This window comes from Gossypium hirsutum, chromosome D09, assembly GCF_007990345.1.
Source record: "Gossypium hirsutum isolate 1008001.06 chromosome D09, Gossypium_hirsutum_v2.1, whole genome shotgun sequence".
Lineage (NCBI taxonomy): Eukaryota > Viridiplantae > Streptophyta > Magnoliopsida > Malvales > Malvaceae > Gossypium > Gossypium hirsutum.
Window position 1 is genome coordinate 25,447,078 of NC_053445.1, and position 10,221 is coordinate 25,457,298.

Below are 10,221 nucleotides of genomic sequence, written 5' to 3' on the forward strand. Positions count from 1 at the left end.
TAATCTTGCTTTTGCAAGTGTTTTTAGGGATGGATTTGTCGTTATTCTCTTTAGTTTTGTGGATGCTCAGTTTTTTAGGTAATTTTGCCTGTTGCTTTAGACCCTCAGGAGCTGGTTTCCTTATGTAACACCTTCTGACCTAAGTCAATGATGGCCCTAGTTAGATGATGTTACATTCGATGCCTAGGGCAATTTTAGTGATGTAGCAATTGATTAGAGATAAATTACAAGTCTAACTATTCTAGCATCCTAAAACAAGCAACCTATGGTGCAATTAATGACTTTGACCACCTATGTACATGCCACTAAAGGATAGGCAGATATACAAATCAAACAAAGGTTTACTTATAGTAGTCATGAGTCATTGAGTTGAAAACAAGCTTGAAGAGTTGCATTACCTCTTGCGAGTCACAACTACTATAAGTAAACATTCGTTTGATTGGTATATTTGTGACTTTTACCTTGCATCAGATTGAAGAAATCATCGAGTTAAAGTTGAGGAATGAGTTCTTCAACATCAAGATCTCTAAAAATAATCTTGTTATTCTTCCTAATTTAATGTATAACTGTGAAATTGAGTAGAGTACTCCTGAAGAGAGCTTAGAGATGAATGGAAAAGATGGATTTTCTGGCCATAGTAGGAATCTATTACGCAAAGATAAAGATGATTTTGAAGGGGTTGTGGAGGAGATAAGGTCATGGTGCAATGAATTAACGTTTGAGAAAGACTCAAATGAAGGCATTGCGCAAAGAGATACAATCAATAAGGGACAACATGTTATGAGTATGGGAGAGTGTGTAAGGGTAACGGGGATGGAAAACATGTAGCATGATGATGTTAGAGTTTTGGTTAATCAATTGGATTCGGTTCCTTAATCGAATCATGTACTTAATGGAACTAGGATGATGGTTGATATGGAAGAGAATGATGTCATGGGCCTTTCTTCCAAAAATAATCTTAATCATCTTGGTGAGAAAGATGGGCAACTTACTTTTATTTCTAATCTGAATCTAATTTTGGATTGCCCAAATATTGAAGGTATTAATCTTTTAAGTGATAAGGATGATGGGCTGGGATTGTCTGACCATTCAAGGACTTTTAGTCAACCTCAAGATGGATTTCCTTGGAAGGGCTCTAAGAAGGATATGAAATTTGGGCCAATCTAAAATCTTTATGAGATGGAGGCCAAAATTACTAAAGGTCTCTCTAATAAGCTTGGCTTGAAGCCTAAACATGAATAAAATGTCAAGGGCATTTTCAAGTTAAAGGATTGTTACTTAGCGGAAGTGGTTAGGAAAAAATAGAAATTGATTTCCAAAAGAGGAAGGAAGAAAAGAAAATGTTGTTGTGTGGATGATTCCGATAGTAGGGTAGTGAATGCTTCTCTATCTTACGGTGATTTTTTGAATAGGAATAATCTAATTAAAAAGTAGTTAGAGGAGGAGGTTTTGGTTTATAAGGCTGTTGCTACTTGGTCTTTTGGAAAGGAGTTAGGATTAATTATGATAGGAGAAAAAATATCATTTTGAGTAAAATAAAGGAAATGTAAAGGAAGGCGGAGAGAAGGTAAGTGTAAAAGGTATGTTTTTGCTTGTCTCTTAGGCTATTGTTGGTTTTGTGAATTTTAATAAAGATTCATACCAATTATGTTCAATCTATGCATTAGTGTCAATATTAGGGGTAATGGGTTCTTGGTTTACTGGGTGATTTTTTTATTGTATTGTTCTCTAGGTGGTTGTTTATTTCGTTTTGATTTTTTTGGAAGGTGTTGTCACTTCGCCTTTAGAACTTTGAATGTTCGAGGCTATAATGATGTTTCATTCTCTCCTGGATTATGCATGGGTTGGCTAGTGGTTTGAAGGATGAAAGAAAGACATATATGATTCTTCTTCAAGTTACGAAGCTCACTATTTGGGATCCATAGAAAATTAGGTGTTTGTGACCAATGTCCAATTCAATTGGGTGGGAAGGAGGCAAAAGGTACTACAGATGAGTAAGATATTGGGTTGGGTGTTTCGATGATAAGTTGAGTTCCTTAAGGGGAATTTGCAACGTACATTGGATCTTCAAATGCTGGTTGCTTTTTGTTGCATCAAGTATTTGATTTTTGTAACTTTGGTTTTGAGTTTTTGAATTTTTTAATGTGGATTTTATGAATTCTTTTTGAATTTGCAAGATTCCATTTTGCATTTTCATTTACTTTGTGTGGTTTGTTCTTTTCTTAAAGTTTGCAGTTGCAGAGATGGGAGGAGATAATGAGTGTCTTGATTGATACTTTATAGTACGAAGGTGTATTTTGCTTACAGTTTTCTTTTTTTGATCTTATTTCTCTCTTTACATGTCACTTCTGCCATGCATGTATCGTTTTTTGTAGTTATCGTGATTTTTTCTAACACCCCATACCTGACCTAATCGTTATGGTCAGATCTTGAGGTATTACGTTTCCCGTTTGAAAACCCTAACTAAAAACTAGCTTTTGAAAATCGTTTAATTTGAAAATATTATTTTTAGCAATACTCTTATATGTTTTTGTTTAGATAGTCACACGCAGAACTTATTTATTTTACGAAAAAACTCATAATTTAATACTTAGTTTTGAAGCGAAAAATTTCAGAGTCAATAATTTGAAAACCATGATCTCGATAAGTGAAAACATATAGTTTTGTCAATTGAGCATATTCTGAAACTTTCGTTATTAATTTCCATAAGACTCATTTCAAATTTACAGTGGAAAATCCTTAGCTTGTTTAATTTTGAAAACCAAGCATTTATTTTTCATTAACAAAAATCATGTGGAAATCTTTAATTGAATAACAAAAACCACAACAAAACCCGAAAACAAATTTAATCCAAAAATTAGTCCAACAACCAGAAGTCCAGAAATTTTGATTATTAACAAATCAATCCATTTTATGCGAGAAAACTAATTCGAGTTCCCAAATGCCGCCCAATCCTAATTATATCGATTACCTGAAATGGTGAAATGAAAGGGGTGAGCTATAAAGCTTAGTGTGCAACTTAATTCAAACAGAAACACAAATAACATAATAAACAGATCAAAACATCGTAGTGAATCTCATCAAGTTCAGATGGGCAAAACTGTGCATGCATGGTTATGTCAATGCAATATTTTCGAAAAACATAATACAGATTTTTCAAAAAACTTCGTACCCCAACTCCGCTAGACACCAAAAAGAGTTCCCTAAAACTCGTCTATCCAAAGACACACCAACGGATATTTGTGGACAATGCCACTAGAGTTGCAGTTAAACTGCCAGATCAGATATATGTGGTCAAGCCACTATATTGCAATCAAGCTACCACAACGAATATGTGGTTAAACCACCAGATAGTGCAGATCATTAAACTGCCAGAACTTCCTCCTTTATAAATTATCCCAACCCCACGCAATGTGACATGGCATGCAAATACAGAATTAGAATAGTAAGTATGTTGAACATGCATTCATATTTTTAACAGAAACCAGTAAACATGCGATTTCATGCTTTGCAGAACAAATATATCATATTTCAATAATTACAAATCACTTTAATTAGAACAACCACAATGTCACATGCTATAGGAATTGAACAAAACATAACATATCAATAATCGTGTATTCTTAACTAATCAGAAACATTCCAATTATGCTCACTAGTTTACATTTCATAACCACATTGTATAAGGCAACATATCTCCAGAATTTATGCAATCATATCATAACAATAATTTTATTTTAACAAACATAATACATATAACTTATCGACCCTACAGAATCATTAACCTCGAAGTGCATTTCAAAATACGACCTTATCTAAAATTTATAAAAAAAAATAGGCCCACACGCCTGTGTGGCCCACACAGCCTAGCACACGGTGGTGTGGCTTACATGGTCTGACACACTGCTGTGTGATGTCGATAGTGAATTTTTTGTCTTAGCGACGTTCGCTGTTTTTTGATAGTATTGTTACAAACCTTACTATTTCTGAAAAACAACAATACGGCACACTTCCAGACCCTAAAAACAACATTTAAAATGGGCTAATTAGCATTGATACACCAAAATCCAATCAATTTACTTGGCCACAAGCGATAAGCATTCGGCCCTAACATCGAAAATCAACCTTTACAAGGTTCTCAATTCACAGAAGGGTTAGTGCGTCTCACGCTCCTCATCTATCAAACTCACCACATCAATTAGACCAAAATCCCACAAACCAAACCAAAACTTCTCATACCTTCCTTGAAAAAGAATAGAGAAAATAAATAACACCACTAACGAGGACACAAAAAACACTTACCTCGATCAAGAACACCCTAACAACTAGCTCAAAACCCTTACAACTACGAATGAATACAGAAGAAGCGACAGTTTAGGACTAAACGTCTGAATGGAAGCAAGTGCATAGGAAGATCGACACACAAGAAGTATTATTGTGAAAAGAAAAGAGAAATTTTATGAGTAGCGAAAGGATGAGAAGGAGAAATCAAAAAAAGGGAAAAAACGACAGAGAGATGTTTCCATCAACAAAAAAAAAATATAATGATAGAGATAGAGGGAGAGAGGGACGACAAAGAGTGGGAGAAGATTTAGGGGAATATTTCCAAAAATATTTTTAAAAGAATACCCCAACAATCCTGATAACTACCCACTAAATCCTATAAATTATCCATATTAGATTTTTTTCCTTAGAATTTAAAACAAAAACAGATACCTCTTAAACACAACAAGATTTAAACTTAGAACCTAAGGGTAAGCTAAAATCTTAGCATTGAACCAGCAAGCTCATTCTTGCTAGCAGTTGATCGAAAATAATATATAAGCCAGATGTTAAAAGATAGGGGTCGAGACAAAAATAACAAAAATTTAAGGGAAAAAATTTGAACACAAGACTTCTCACACAAACACAACACTCAACCATTAGACCAAATTAACTCACTTGAAGCAATATCACAGCATTTATTTAAAAATAGGGCGTGACCTCTCTTTCGGTTTACTAACCCAATTTCTGCTAACCCAATTTTTAGGATGTGACACTTTTGAAGTGTTCAAGTTTTTTTATGTGATTTGGTGTTTTATAGTATTACATTTTAAGTCTTATGTTTTTTTTTCACTGATCTTTTCAGATATTTGTTTCAAGCATATTGTAACTGTCAACAAACTTTTTGTTACTAACTTTTTGGTTAGTTTAGATAATTCCTATGAATAAATTTTATTTTCGCTGAGTAAAACAAATCTACCTATCCTTTAGTTGCACGTACATAGATGGGCAAAGTCATTGATTTCATCATAAGTTGTTTGTATTAGGATACTAGAATACTTAGACTTGTAATTCTTCTCCATTCAATGACTAAGTCACCAAAGTTGCCCTAGGCATCAAATGTAACATTGTCTAACTAGGACCATCGTTGGCTTAAGTCAATGGGTGTTACATAAAGTGGTATCAAAACTATAGGTTTAGTTGATTCCAAGTGTAAACTGAGAAGTAGGATCAAACACGTCGTTTGGTCGAGACTATCGTCGGCTCGAGTCAAGGGGTGTTACACTTACAGTCACCCTAGATATGTCGTGCTTGAAGTGTAACAAAGCTCATAGTTAACGTATTGTAATGTTCTATTCTTGTTGAGGTTGAACCTTTGTTCGAGTTGGTAGAACTTGTCTTTCACTACGAATAGTGGGTGTTTATTATATCTTTCATTTTTTCCAAGAATTGTATAGTCTCATTCATGGAATGAAAGAATAAATTTTTGATGTTATGCGGGATTAACATATACATTTTTGGATATGATGTCGCTAATTTTAGGTTCATTACTTGGTTTTTGTCTAAGTGCGAAACAAATCTTGAAAAATCGACAATAATAAAAAAAAATGTAGATCTCTAGAAGAATTTTTAGAACAAAAGCAGTTAAATGGACGTACAAAGAAATTAGGATATTTTTATTTTTTAACTTTATTTGTAAAAATAATATTTTAAGAGTTTTATTAAGATTATCTTTTACCTTTTATCTATTTTATTAGATAATTTCTTAATTTTATCTTAAGGGATTTAATTAGGATTAGGATTTTAAAATTTTGCTTTTAGAGAGACAAGTAAAAGGACAGCATCGCTTGTTGTTTTGGCAGGAAATACAATTTTAAGGAAAATGTTGTTGACCATTGTTTTTGTTGTTTTAATTTGGTTGATTAATACTAACACAAGGTAGTTCGGTGAAGAGAATTGTTGGAAGAAAGTTTGGAACTTTGAAGATAGTTTATATATATATATATATATATATATTTAGCATTTTTATATATTTTAGTTAATTATTTGAATTTTAATATTTTTTATTTTTAAAATTTAAGTTGCGTTTATTTCACTAAAAATAACTTTTAAAAAATGATTTCTAAAAAACATATTGATTTTTTTTTTGGAAAAATTTATATTTTTTGATATTTGGATAAATTTGTGTAAAATATTTTTTATTGTTTGACAAACCTGAAATCATTTTCTAAAAGTTGTTCTTAGTGAAACAAACACACTATAAATGTATTTGTTACAAAATGTTATAGTGACATTTCTTTTTAACAATCAAATTTTATTTTATAATAAGATAATATTTTATAATAAATATAATATATAAACTTAATAATAAAAAATGTCTAATTAAAACTTAATTTAAATTCTATATATGTTAGATATATGAAAGTAGATAATGACACATTATTAAAATATCAGTATAAATAGTTTTCAATAATATATTAAGAATGTTATTTGAAAATATATTATTAAATATAAATAATTAAATATTTATGTTTAATAATATTTAACATTATGATATTTGATATCAATATTTTAATATTTTTTAAATTAAAATAAAAATATTATTAATATAGTAATATTATGCTTGATTCAAGTAAATTTTATATAATAATAAAATTAGTCATAAAAGAATATTTTTTACAAAAAATGACTTACTATTTTCAAAGGAGTAAATCAATTTACAAGAAAAATATTTTTTTTATACAGAAAACCTTTTACTAAGTCATTTCTGTGAAATAGGCGCATCCTTGTATTTTAAAATTTATTTTAGTTTTGAGAATCTTGACTCGGTTGGCAAAATGTGTAAAAGTTAATCTTTTTTTTAATTATGACTAAAATTACCAATGCTGAAGGCTAAATTTATTAATATAGTAATTAAAGAAAGTTGATATCATCCTGCCATTAACAATTTAACTGAGGACTGACAATAAAAGTAGATAACTTTAGTGATGAAATTGAAAATGTTTAAAGTTTGGTGACTAAAATAAAAACACACTAATATTTGGGTGGGTAATTGAGTAGTTTAGCTATATTGAAAAACTTTCATGAAACGTGCTGTAAAATATTTGATTTTTTTTTTCTCATTATAACTCCCATGGCTAAATTACAAGTAGGGTATCATTGTGGATGAGGTAGACATAGCTAGCTCCATGACCTTGTAGGACCAAAAACTAATCAAGAAGCAAATTCCGATAAAAAAGAATCCTAGTGAGATTTTGATGGAAATACAGGTTACAACAAATTGTTGTAAATGGAAGGGCAATGGGAACAATGGCCAATTTGTCGAATACACATGGATCAAACACAAGGGATCCCACAGAATAGAAGGATACATAAAATCTAATGGATGTTGCCAATTCATGAAGTGAATGATTGGAGGAGGGGAACAATTTTTAGTTGTTTATTTCTAATTTATATTTTGTTTTATAGTGCAAAGTAAAATAAAAGTGAAAGGGGCAGATGCAGTGCATACAATAAATTGGGGTTGCAAAAGGAGGACAGCTTGAAATGGACCTTACCATTCCCACAAGAGGATGGGCAATGAGGCCATGTGGGTTCTCCAACATCTATGATAAGAGCTTATGAACCTTTTAAAGCCACTTTTGTTACTCTTTCCCTATCAAAATCTTTCTTCTTTGACTCCCTTTTGACCTACTCTTGGAACATGCATGAACTCAAAGGGTATGTCATTTTCATCTATATATATATATATATATATATTCCCAATTTAGATTTAGGTGGATTTGGGAGGTTATGAAATAGGGGTATTAAATGGGGACAAGTTCAAGGATCCTTGGGTTGTGGAGGAGCTAGTGCATGAGGTTGTTAGCTAGTCTATAGAAAAAATGGTATTAAATCTTCTTGGATGTTTGCATATCTTTGTTTCAAGCATTCAAAAGCTATAGCTCAATCCCATTAATTTGATCCCAAAGTAGCTTTATGTGTCATCTCAGCGTTAAAACAATTTTCGGGGTAAAAGTAAATGTCATTGTGGCATAAAGGAGCTAATGATGGAGATATCAAGATCCCACTAATTATAATATTAGCCAAATGATACAATTAAAATCATGCACTAAATATTATGGGTAAATTATACTTAATACACTAAACTATTAGTAAGTTTATGTTATGGACATTAAATTTCAAAAAGTTATAAAATGGTTATTAAATTTTCAAAAGTTTTTATTTAAGTAACTAGTTTGTTAAGTTTTTTTTTTAAACCACTAGCGAGCTCCAAGTGACAATTCGACGATCAGTACGGTAGACCAATATCTATCGACAAGTAGAAGAACATACATTAGATACAAACCAATCTAACAGTTAGTGTCGAAGATCGAAGAAGAAGAAGAAGAAGAAAGTTGTTTGGACTTTGGTTTGTAGATTCGTGATGTTCAAAGCTGTTTTATGAAAAAAAAATGAACTGCAGAAGAGAAGGGAATGAGAGCTTTTGATTAGTGCAGACGATGCAAACAGAGAAGACCTTTCAATAGTGATTTTAATAGTGACTTAAATAAATATTTTTGAATAGTTCAATGACCATTTTGTAACTTTTTGAAGTTAAGTGGCTCAAACATAAACTTATTAATAGTTTAGTAACATTAAATGTAATTTACCCAGATATTATTTGGGTAAATGAAAGGTTGAGTCAGCAAACTTATGTTGTCTTATGTTGTCTTTTTATATAGTCTAATATGTCGAGTGACCTTCTAAGTTTTTTTTTTTAATTAGGAATTAAAAATAAACGTAAATTACCTATTTGGTGAATTAAATTTTAATTTTTTTGCATAGTTTTAATTTTAGCCGTTCAAGCCATTGATAAATAATTTTGTTATATGTCTGCACTACGTGTGAGAGACCTGATCAATCACTACACAAAAAGACTTGGCTCAATCAATCTTGGAGATTACCTTACTAAGTGCTACATGATTATAAACACGTGGATCATACATGACATACTAGTGGCCTTATGTGCCCAACACTTGTCTCATAGGAATTATATAAGTCATCCTTTGTGATCCAAACTGAGAAATTCCCTTGCTTTAAACATAAGAAAACCCCTCTCCCTCTTCCCTTTCGTTTACATCACGTTTGGAAGGAATGGCTATTTTATTCTATCACTATTCAATGCGCTACAATAAAACAATAACTTGGTTCATGAGGGATTCTGCAAAATAATCATTTTTCTTCTATTCCTTGAAGTCCCATAATACACATTCAATGGTGAAGGGTATAAATAACTATTTAACCTACCATCGAATCAAAACAAATTTTTTGAGTCTAAAATATCCTTTAATAAATTATAAATTTTAACTACTACCCTAATCCACAATCAGAGTCCATTAATATTTTTATTTTTATTTTTATTTTGAAAAGAAAATAGAAAAGATTTGAACTGTCTCTGGATTTTGCATTAGTATTGTGGGTGTTGGGTTTTACTTTTTATATAAATATTTTATATTATATCTTATTAATTAAATTAAATAACAATATATTTTTTTAAATTTAAGGATAAAATTGTTATTCCAGCATTTAACATTTTTGGTTTTTTAATATTTTTACAAAAATAAAAAATATAATTTAATTTAGTAAAAGGGCATGTTCATCATTTTTAGTATTTTTTTTTCTATTACATATCTATTTCTCTTAACCGAACACATGAATATTATTATAATACTCATTCCATTCTATTTAATCAAGTCACTGTTATGCTTATTCAATTTCATTCTATTACAACTCTATTATATTCCAGTGAACCAAACGTGCTAAAATGCAGCTTTAGACTTTTTGATTAACTGCCAAATCTAAATTTTCTATTAAAGATGTAAAATCGCTTAAAATTGGATAATTATACATATATTGTTTTAATTTTGAAAGTCCCAATGGTAGTAGGAAAAGCATGGTTTTTTTATATATAATACT